The following is a 12,404-nucleotide window of genomic DNA, read 5'->3' as shown; positions in this document are numbered from 1 at the left end:
TGTCATCCACACTGCAAACTACGTGTGTGTGTGTGAGGGGGGAATGGAACGTATGGCTGGAAGAAGGCATGGTGATAAAAGAGAGGGCTGCCGCGAAGGCTGCAAGTACGCTTCGTTGGGAAAGGACACTTTTTCTTACCTTGCTGTATTATCTCCGGGCATTCTCCTGACCTTCCGGTAAGCTGGCTATGTGCGCCAACTGCGGGTTAGCATGGTTTGTTGTGTGACAGTGACATTGACAAGTACTAGCTTTATTGACATATTCCGAGGAAAATAATTAAGGTGATGAGGCAGCTCCCAATTACAATTGGTGCGAGAAGAAATGCGGCGAAACTCACAAGTCTCACAAGTTGTGTACTGCAAACTTCGCTTGAAAACTAGCGATGTGGTTTGACCAGTACTCCTGTCGCAACTCTTCTGGTGCATTTTGTGAAATAAGTTAGGAAAGCAAACATAAAATTGGCGTGAAACCGTGGGTGCGCCATGGGACAGAAGTTTACGTACTCACAGTTGGCTTGTATTTCTGTTACCAGTTATGACACCACGGTGCCGTTTTCCCGTCCATCTAGCTATTACGTTTCTAAATCTGACATTTCTCGCTAGCACGTATAGTTTCGCTAGTAGCCACTTTTGTGCGAGGTTTGCGTTTTATATTAGTGCCTACACAGATTGAACATTTTCTAGTCAACCTGAAAATGTTTTGCCTATTCATATACGCAGCACCAAAGTATGACATGTTTCTAAACAGGTGAGTAATTTTTCCAGTTTTGATTGAAAAATACGTAAACTGATTGCGCCCCATGGCGCTCGATCTTTTCAAAGAAATTGCCGTTACAGCATGAAGCAGAAGGCGACAAGATCACTGACGCTGTCTAACGCTGGTGAGAACACCGACCAAACGATAAAACATGTAGTGGTATGCAACCATCGTTTATGGGTTGCATAAATAAGCGTTTTTCTTACTCTCATACCACTTTATTTTTCAACAGACATGTCGCCAGCCAACCTGTCTGTCATCTGTAGGACAAAAGTATATATTGGCACAGTTATTCCGCAGCCGGTGTATCTCCCCACCATCCGCCCTTGTGGTTCTACGCTTTCAGCTCTCACTCTACCTTCGATTTCGATTACGCCCGAGCCTTTGCAAAGAGTATCGTGTTTTGAGCTCTATGGAGAAGACGCAACCAATGATCAACTTGCTGTGGTTAACGAGAAGTCGTTCCTATACCCTTTCCACGAATAAATGCAAGGTCCAAAACGTTCGCACGTCGCCGTCATGCTATACTCCGGCGATGAGTTCAGAGGCAGATACATTTTGCCGCGACTGAGCACCACGTCAACCTCGTTCTTCTTACCGGTGAGCTTGTCTCCGTATGTCAGTCTAAATATTTGACAGAATTAAACGAAAAAAAAATTTGGAGCAGTAACTTCAGAAACCATAAAATTTTCCCAAACCAAACCACTGAAGGGTGTTAGTGCTTAATTGAGGCTAATGGCACACTGCTGATATTTTCTATATGGAGCATGGAACTACGTTCTTTTTAAAAGTGTAATGAAAATAAGTGTGTGACTCTGTATTTAGGAGGTGTGAACAAAAAAATAAATTCTACTTTGTGTCCGTAAACTTGCGACCTTTTTTTTTCTTTAGCGCATAAGTCAAGGATATTACTTCAAGCTCCTATCGACTGCTATAGGAGCTGCCGTATGCAGATAAACTCTACGAAAAAGAAAAAAAAAGTGTTTGCTCGAAGCTCTCCAGGATATGATACTTCCCGGCAGTTACATCTTCCGCGTCGACTTCGGCATATCTACCAATTTCCGTTCATAACTACTGCACCTGCGTGCCGCTACGTATAAATACAGTCGGTGAAGCACGGGTGTGTTTCACTCCGGTTTGAGACAACCAGAAAAGTCGACTACAGTCACAAAGGTAAGGGCTGTCTTACTGTACAGGAAGAGAGGCTTAGTGCAGATGGCTCAGGGTTGAAATTAAGCCAATAAAAGGCTCTTAACACAATACGAGATGTATCGTTTTAGGCCGTCGCTTTTTAGTTGATCGTGTCGCTGCTATGGATATAGTCACAAAAATTTTAAAAATGCGCACATCCGTGAGTAACTAAAATGTGAAATTATTTTGTGTTGCAGTGCGATGAACTGTGCTTTTGTATTCAGCCGCTCTCTGGAATATGCAGTGGTTTCGCAAAGAAAAAAGTTCACCTTCCCGTCCTAGGGATCCGTATGATGCGGAAGTGAATCATTTCCTCATGGTAGTATAGTTTATTTTTTATAGTAAATAGATGTATAGGATCATGTACAATGTCTATATATATTTGGAAGTTAGAAAAGCATTTACGAGAATGCACCCACGTTGACTCCCATTCTGAATGTAGGTTTATGCGACTCTGAGGTCATGCAAATCAACGCAAGTTTTTTTTCCTTCTCTCTGCCACCTGTTACCGCGCCTTTCCGACGTGAAAAATGTGACAAAACTGATGTCAGTAAAATCTTGGGACAACCGGGCATAATACATTTTCATAAAAAAATTCACATCAAATATTAGCAGCGATGACTATCTCCTCGTGCTTGTTAATTTTGTGGACTTGAAAGATGACTTTACCTTTGAATTAGTCAATCAATATTTCCGCTTTCCTTTTTTTTAGCACCAGAGTTTTTCCTGTTCTGAACCCTCTTAGAAATATCTGTTTATGAAATCTTTTTATATTATTTTGGTGACTTTGTGCCAAAAAAGTGGGAGTGGGCGAATTGTACATTCACTTTCATGACCTCTTTGAACTGTGCAATTATTGTTTTTGCTTTATTTATTAGTTTATATGATATACACTTTGAGGCAGCGAAACTTTATAGGAATTCCAATAAAGGCCCAGTGGTACCGCGTTTTCACCCTAAACGTGTCCTTTAAGCTTTTTAGAAATCTCATATAATTGATAAGCCAACATGTTTATCAACATTTGAAGCATTACGAAAGCTTACCGAGTACTTGTTGTCGCTGTAAAGCAAAATGTACTCGCGTGAATGAACTTACGCATGAAATACACGAGGGGCTCATTAAAGTATTACGGATGGAAAAAGCAAAGTCCACGAGCATCCAGGTTTGAAGGCGCAAAGTACTGTGTAGGCACCGATGCATCGAGAAATACTGGACATAAAGAATAATATATAACAGAATTCTACACCAACTTTGCGTTATAAGAAAGTCGTGGTAAAAAAAACAAGATTAAGAGCTCAGATAGAGAAAAAGACAACCCCCGTTTGCATAGGACAAAGCCACAAGGAGATCCGTATGAATTTTTCAGAAAGAAAAGCCTCTTAGTTGTCGAAAAATTTCTCCTAGTCTGGCGTTGGAACCCGGGACTAATGCCTTTCCGTGGCAGTCCCGGGTTCGAACCGCGGACCAAGACAATTGTTTTAGCAACTAAGAGGCTTTTCTTTCTGAGAAATGCCTACGGATTTTCTTTTGGCTTCGTGCTACAAACGGGTGGTCGTGTTGTTTCCTTTCTTAACCCTTCCGCCACGTTGCAGGTTTCCGCAGAACTCATTTACAAGATTAAGAGTTGCCGCTATTTCTGATGAAAATTTGGGTTATTGCAGTGGGTTGCAAGTGTCACGCATATAGGACATCAATTGTTTAAATGATATATCTTTCCTCTCAGGTATACCTCCGTATTATATACTTAATTAGCCCATCCTCCTGGAAGATAATGCAGGCGTTGTACCCCTTAGGTGACTGATGTTCGTCTGATCCGCCATTCTATTCAAATTTGTCTTTTGTGTATTTTAAACATGCAAGTAATAATAATAATATTATAACAAATAAATAGAAGCTTTCCTCTAGTAGCATTAATATTATTCATAATCATTCAGCCGTTGATTAAATTCACGTACGTGCACTGTAACAACCAAGAAGCCTTAATGCTGGCGCCCGCAAAAATAAAGCAATAAAAATAAACAAAACAATACAGAAGCTCTTCAGAATAATCAAATAATAAGATTGAAAATGCACAGACAAAAAAAATTAGTGCGAAATGGGAAGAATAAAAGAAAGACGAGAAATATAAAATGGAAGTAAAAAATAAAGGGCAATATACAGACCTATGAAGAAACCTTCCTGAAAAACGAAGAAGGAAACAATCTGTACATTGCCAAAACTATGTTAAGACAGTGCAGAACTGTAAGAAAAACACAGACAGCAGACTGTGAAAAACGTCCATATCATAAAAAAAGACATTACACAGACTTTGCATTATTTGAACAGTGGAGTGTTGAAAGAATTTGGCAGGCACATAAAATGCTCAATCATTTCTGGTTAACGTGCACGGAAACCAAAAATTTACACAACTGAAAAGTGGGCAAGATATCATACTGTCACTAGTTTGTGAAAAGTAGAAGGTCAGCGCAATTTTGTTGGCAGTGAAGTGATAACATTGACAATAATCTGGCAGTGTTAAAATGAGATCCCGAGTCATTTCCAGCGAAACGATTATTTCAAATGCATGTTCATTTTTTTCTCGACTTGCTCAATGGCGTCACTGCCAGCTTCAGCAATCCCATTCCACATCACAGATGTATATTCAAGTTGAGGAAGACACACTGCAGTGTAAAATTTGCGGAAGGCTGTAGAGAAACTGAATTCTCGAGAAATTCTGCAAACACAGCTGCGTGAGCCAAGGCTTCACATGATAGCACGTTTAGTGTGAGCAGAAATATTTAGCATGCTGCAAAAAGGACACCAAGATCACCTAACTCATAAACCTGACTTAACTACATGGTTTTTGCTCAGTACAGCCATCGGCACCTTTAACACGAACACTTCGATGCGTGACCAGGGCTAGTTTGATTGATAGCAGCCGCGAAGGGCTGGGCGCTTTTGCCGAGATAATACCTTGGTAGGCTTGGATAGTATGTAGGCATGTATGGTTAGCATCTTGGCAACATAACCCAAATGTACGTGGTGTCAGCAACCAAACTGCTGCAGGACACACGGCGGGGCGTTCGTGTTAAAGGTGCTGACGGCTGTGCATAAATGACACTATACTTTGTGATATATCCTCATGAATTTGGTCTTTGAGGTATTCAGACAAGGGTTGTTGTTGTCACAACATTAGTAGAAAGAACACAAATCTGACTGCAGCAAGGAACAGTCGTCCATTGAATAAATTTTCCTAAATATCTTGATGCAATAAAAAAAAAACAAAAATACGAAATTGCAAAAGAAAGATCGTGAACCCAAAATAAAATTAAGCTTGGGCTAATACTGACCGTTAAAGAACTGCACTAGTCACTGTGTACAAAAAAGACGTTTGGCCAGTTACAGCAACATAACATGATCTGATAATCAGATGAGTGGGCAATAATAATAATAATAATAATAATAATAATAATAATAATAATAATAATAGATACCGTGCCAGAATGCACCTGAAACTAGCCAGAACTTTCAGCCAATGATTGTACAAACTGAAGCAGAAATTTCCTCGAGAGAAATTTCATGATAGTTTCTGAGCAATATTATGTATTCAGCAGTATATGACAAACTTAAGACAAAATAAGCCGTCCATATTTGGTATGATACGGCTTTTTCCGCTGCATCAGCGCTTCTGTACTTGCTTTTCACCTCAATTGTACAGTGTGGTACCCGCCTCAATGGTGTAATAACCATTGTACTCCTTAGTGCTCCAATGTTGCGCTATCGATTTCCAACCGTGGCAGTCACATTTTGATAGAGGCGAATAGAAGATTTTCATTATTATAAGGCTAGCTTTCCTGCGATGCAGTTAGCCCATGTAATGGCGGCACCCCAAACAATAAAACAGTGTTGAAGCCCACTTTATTTCCGCTATGATCCTGGAAACGTAATAAGTCTCGACATAACGTGCACAGTAGACAAGCCCCCGCCCGTGCAACTAGGATCTCGTTTCCAGTTGAAGGACGAGAGGAATCAACATTAGACGAGAGAGTGGACAGCACATGGAACTGCGCATGCGGATTATTAAATGGCCCTTTTGCCAGAGGCCCATGTCCTTATATTTCAGGTCACTCTACGGAGAAACGAATGATCTAAATTGGCGGAACCCTCTACTACAGCACTCATATTCATATCTCGGTTTTGGTACGTGTAACCGTTACCGTTATTCGTACTGTATGAAGTGGCTTCTGCATGCCGTGGCTGTACTGTGGGAGTTTGCTTCTGCGCGACTGAATGGTGTGGTTATAACTGTGCTGGCTGTATGAGTTTTAGTTTGTTGCGTCTACTAAATGGTGTGTTTATTCTTTGTGGTGACTGGAACGTACTATCTTCGCTTTGCAGAAATTTGCACAAACTGAGAAATATAGTTACTTGTTGCAGTAACTGTGGGGGCGTACGTAGTTTAAGTGAGCAACGACTTTCTTTTGTTACACTGTGACGCTAATACAGACGTGTACACGTGCCCATGCACACGCATAAAACGACGTAGAGGAAGAATGCGTACGCATTACACCTGTGTAAATACGGCCCTCAACACACACACACACTATATATATATATATATATATATATATATATATATATATATATATATATATATATATATATATATATATATATATATATATATATATAATGACCAGAATCAAGGATATCTAACAGACAATAAGACAAGGAAAGAATAGGAGAAGATAGTAGACCTAATTGACCTGTAAATGTGGAGAAAGGAAAATAAATTGATTGATATGTGGGGTTTAACGTCCCAAAACCAACATATGATTATGAGAAACGCCGTAGTGGAGGGCTCCGGAAATTTAGAGCCCCTGGGGTTCTTTAACGTGGACCCAAATTTGAGCACATGGGCCTACAATAATTCCGCCTCCATCGGAAATGCGGCCGCCGCAGCCGGGATATAAACCCGCGACCTGCGGGTCAGCAGCCGAGTACCTTAGCCACTAGCCCACCGCGGCGGGGCGAAAGAAAAGTGAATGAAAAAGTAACTTGCCATGGGCAGGAAGCAAACCTCCAACCTTCAAAGAACGTGTTCGATGCTCTACCAACTGATTTACCATGGCGGCAAGATCCCTATCCGCTTTAATGGATTTATATGTGAAATAAATGTGGGAGGGTCAGTAAGCGCCACCAGCAGCCATGGCGGTGAGTGTGGAGCACTCTTTATTAGCCTGTTTGGCGTCACGTAGCCATAAACATATTGCGAGCTGGCAGCGGACCAGTAATCCCTCTGGCAGACTTGGTGCCTAAAGGCACTAAGTCTGCCAGAATGAGACCCTCATCAATAAATTTAGGAAGGAAGTGAATACTTGAGAGCTCGTTTTTTGTTAGACACAATATTAAGGTGATCTAAGAAACAATATTGCTAGGAAAGTTCTAGGGAACCTATTAGACCTAATTGTCATGTATATGTGAAGAAAGGAAAGTGGATAAAAAACAAATTGCTTGGGCAGAAAACTTATTTTTTGATTTGCCTTGTTTTGCGTTTAAAACACGCTTATCTTCCAGCGACAACGATGGCTATTACTTCTATGTAGACCATAGGACGGCAAAACTTGTTGAAATCACTCATGCTCACTCATAAAACATATTTTCGAGCATTGACTTGCTCGGACTTCGAATCACAAAAGATTTCTTGAGCCATGCTCACGAGGACTCAAACTCATCAAACATTTACTCACATGGACTCACTAAGACTCAGTTTCATGGCTTGATCTGAGTCTTAATGAGTCTGAGTGAGTCGACTCATCAGTGCGACAGCCTAGAATTAGCTTCTTCGACCGTGGTTTCAGTGCTGTTTAAGACCAATATCTCACGTAATTGGTGCTCATCTTAACGCCTTTTACATGGTAGATTTGAAAATGAATTCTCAATGCTCAGAAACTAGTAAAATACATTTTTCTTTTGAAGAGATGACAGCCTAAGATATAGTTCTCTGGAAAAGTTGGTAAGGGGAGATCGATTGCACCCTAATCGGTTGCTCACACCTCCAATAATTAATACTGAAACAGTCTATGAAAGACACTGCTTTGCAATATCTGTGAGTAGTTGTCCAGGTAAAGCTGATAGTAGTCCTAAAGATGACTAGACAGGACCTTAGGTCTGCAAAAGAGATCACTCACTCAGACTCACTCAAGAAATATATTTTGCACATTGGGCTCACTCGGACTCAGACAGACCAAAATTTTCCTGAGCTTAACTCTCTCGGACTCATACTCACCGAAATTTCCTTCAAACGAACTCACTCGGACTCAGGCTCACAAAAGTATTACTCACCCGCACGTACCCAGACTCAGACTCATGGCTTGATCTGAGCCTGAGTAAGTCCGAGTGAGTAGACCCCTGAGTAAGATCGCCGACCTATGATGTGGACACATGTTATATTGGTTGACTTACTTAGTTCTTGCTCGAAAACACTGCTGAGAGCTTACAAAGGGCATTACGCCCGCATGCCCGCTTGTGTTATATGCAAGTGTAGTACACTTTATGTACAAATGTATCCTTAAAATATTTTTTTTTTCGAATTTCAGCGTTACGTTTGAGCTCACTCCCTCTAAGTTTGCTAAATTTTGGTAGGCGAGTATTGAATGCACGTATTGCCCCTTTGGTTTCGAAGAGTGTTGTGTTCGTAAAACGAAACATAGGCAAGCACCATATTCAAGCTCTCTGGCCGCATTTTTGTAAGACATGGCATACGAATTTCTTTTAGATGTTGCGAGCTCACAGTTGGGTATCGCAGTGAGCAAAACTTATGTTATCTAGGTCAGAATAACACGTTTATTGTTTAAGCAGCATTGTGATAAATGCAAGTAGCAAGTGGTACAAAAGCAGCAAGGATATTTTGTCTATATAATAATTAAAACATATATACATTGATATATCACAGTGCAAATATTTAAAGCATTCTATGCACTGATGTGGTGGTACGCCAAATTGGTGTGAGATTTCTGGATCAAAACTTTTCAATAGTTTTGGTTCGTTCGTTCTCTTGACATAGTAGTGTGTGCTATTAATGCGGCCAGCATATGCAATGCCGGACCTTTGCTTACATGCGTAATCTTGGGCGTAAGGCTTCTGTTTAGAATGAAGGCTCACCTTACGTAGGACAAGAAATGTACGTGGGTGTTATGTGTTCTTTTAGCACCGGACAATAATTGTGGTCAGTTGTCACACTCAAATGTAAATACGAGGTGACAAATTTCGAAATTGCCAAGTGTATATGACACACTGTGTTGAACACCTGCAGGTAAATTTGTTTCATTCTCATTCACTCAGACACTCACTGTTCGAAATCGAATTTACAACTTCGTGCTTGAAAACACATTGCTAAGTGGACCAAAGTGCTGTTGACTACTTCTGATCAGAAAATATTAGGTCTACGTCTATAGAGGAGCGAGCTCCGGTGAGGTAACTAATGCTTAAAAAGTGCCAAAAACATGCAGAAAAGAATAAAACATATGCTCAGGACAAGCGCTTTATGGACGTATTTTTTCTCATTCCTGTCTGTTTTGTCACGCCCCTTGAAGGCACACTCCACCAATTTTATGACCATGTCAAGATAAGGGTCCTTTTTTGTTCTTGAGACACTCTTTTCACGCACTCAGTAGCTAAAATGCTCAATAAATGCTAAAATACCTTTTAATTACCGAGAATTAAAATACCAAAACCAAAACGCAAGCGAGTGCGCTTCTACGTTTGACGTAATTATTTGACTGAACCTGCCTGATTCCACATGATGCCCACCAGATAGCACTATCAACGCCATCTGCTGCGATATGCTAAAACAATTACGCTGTTATTTTGAATACATGCCAAATCGTCTGTGGCTCGCAACGCAACACCGCTTGCCACCTATCGCATGCTCGCCAACACGGAAAAGTATATCCCACGCTCAACTAACCAAGCATCGGCCAAACTCGCACAATCCATAGCAGACAAGGAGACGCTGTAGCGGAACATAAGTAGCGGCACTTCGGCCATGCAAATCTCAACGTCACACACAAAATGTTGCTGATAATTCTGGCAAGCGAGGCTAGCGTTTTGAAGCAAGCTATAAAATTCATTTGAAAACAATCTGCTAAACTCCCAAGCTTGCCATCTGGCATAAAGGCGCAAACGTGCCAATGAACAAATGTAGTGAATTTCATTGAGATTGATCGACGTCGAAAAATTACCGAAGTTGGCGTTCAAACAGCCGCTTATCTTTTATATGCCATATTTACAGTTTCGTAACGATGGCAAGAGCAACATTGATGTTATCAACACTGAAAGCGGTAAGCTGATATGAAGCGCTAGTGCTGACGAGGATGTTATGCCTGGACATTGCTACATAAATTAATTTAGGCGGATTGCACTTAACTGCAATCGACGTTGCCCAACATGATGGCAGTACCAGAGGAGTACATATGTAATGCGCATAAGATTGACGATTGATATGTGGGGTTTAACGTCCCAAAACCACCATATGATTATGAGAGACGCCGTAGTGGAGGGCTCCGGAAATTTCGACCACGTGGGGTTCTTTAACGTGCACCCAAATCTGAGCACACGGGCCTGCCACGCATAAGATTGGATAGCCATGACGGCGACCACAATTGACGTTTCACGAACACTATAGTCTCTGTTTGAAATGTAGTTTCAATACATGGCACAGCTCTGTGATAGAATACTTAGTTGCCATGCAGAATTCTGGGGTTTGCTTCCTGCTAAGGCCCTGGCATATATTCTTTGCATTCTTTGGATGAGCAAGGCCGATATGACCTTTCTGTCCCCCTCACGTGTTAAAATTACCCAGGCCGTTGTAGGCATCCCTGGGTAGACATTAACTGTCAATTACCTGTAGAACATAACCACATAGCTGTGGTACATACTCACCTGTGGGTATGTGCCAAAGTGCCTGTAGTCAAAGTTGCTGCAGTTGCTGCAGTCAAAGTTGCTGCAAAAATGCTTCACATTTAAAAAGCTGACATCGGCAGCGTTGACCAAACAAATGCAAAGGATAAAAATCAGGGTGCTAGAAAATCGAACCCCTCCCTTATGCGTGGTTATAAAGCATAGGTCGTCAAAACTTGTGGAGTCCACTCAGTCCATTTGTTAATATATTTTAGGCTTAGGGCTCACTCGCACTCAGAATGACAAAAAAAAATTTTTGAACCACTCTCAGTTAAAATACACTCATAAAAATTTTGAACTGCATCCACTTGGAGTCAAACTCACCAAAATATTGCCCACTTGAACTCATAGCTTGTTCTGGGTCTGAAAGAGCCCAAATGAGTTGATCAATGCCCTTTAAAGGGACACTAAAGGCAACAATTAAGTCGAAGTTGATTGTTGAAATAGTGTTCCAGAAACCTCGCAGTGTTACGTTTGTGCCAATGAAGTGCTTATTTTGAAATAAAATCAAGTTTTAGTAGCCATGTTACGTTATGGTACTTCAAATTAGGCGCCTCAAGCAGAACGTCTCACGTCACTGTTGCCGTGTACAGCGTTGTACGGATTTACTGCGTGGCCACGGACACTGTAGCAGGAGAACAAAAGCAGTGAGAGCCACAGCAGCAACAAACGGTCATTGAACAACTTCCTGTCATTAGCTCCAAGATGGTAGAGGTGCTTGAATCAAATCGGCACTACTCAATGGCACAAACAGTCCAGTTTAACCAGGCGAAAATTGAACTTTTGAGTCACTCGCGTCATTACTCATCGTAACGTCCGACTGTTACTTTTACCATGAATCAAACAGAAACAAACATGCAGCGTATTATGTCTCTTGATTCATTGAAGGTTCTATTTGGAGATACAGCTAGTTCGTTTACTAGGTATTAATTCTAGGCTGAAATTCTTACGTAATCGGGATCATTTTGCGAATGCCCTACTGTGGCGCATGTGGTCTCGTGCATTTACCTTAATTTCAGGGTAAGTAGGGCACTTCTGTTGATAATATTGTCGTTTTGGACGTTACCATAAATAAATCTTTCACTCTCACGTCAATTGGCATTTTACATTAGTGTCCTTTTAACACTGATATTTCACACTATCGCTGCCTTTCTTGGCGCCTTTTGGGATAATTCCTCTAAAAACGAGTTGTGACTGCTCGCAAATAAGGAAGGTCACTTTTCTTAAAATAGACAACAACATGGGATATATTTGTCGAGCGTTTTTCTGCAAAAGTTAGAATAGGGAGTTCCAGGCACCGCCGTACGTGATACACGCCTCTGAATGTTAAATATTGAAATTGCTGTATGAACTACATGGCTTCAGAATGCACGTCAGTAGACAAACGTGTACACGTGAATTCATGTAGGGCTGATAGAAATGGTGAAGGTTGGCCCTTAGGCTGGATAAAACACAAAGAACTTAATAATTAACTTAATTAATACATTTTGCCCTATGGAATGACTATAACTATGGC

General features: G+C 41.0%; 1 protein-coding gene across 1 annotated transcript in view; it reads left to right on the top strand.

Moving 5' to 3' along the window:
• The first annotated feature begins 1,794 nt into the window (after positions 1-1,794).
• LOC119161044 (defensin) overlaps positions 1,795-12,404 on the top strand; it is a 29,691-nt gene continuing 19,081 nt past the window's right edge. The window contains exon 1 of the mRNA XM_037413367.2: positions 1,795-1,930. The gene's annotated coding sequence lies outside the window, so the exon portion shown is untranslated. The remainder of the gene's footprint in view (positions 1,931-12,404) is intronic.

This window comes from Rhipicephalus microplus, chromosome X, assembly GCF_043290135.1.
Source record: "Rhipicephalus microplus isolate Deutch F79 chromosome X, USDA_Rmic, whole genome shotgun sequence".
Taxonomy (NCBI): Eukaryota; Metazoa; Arthropoda; class Arachnida; order Ixodida; family Ixodidae; genus Rhipicephalus; species Rhipicephalus microplus.
This window is presented reverse-complemented; position numbering and strand designations above follow the sequence as displayed.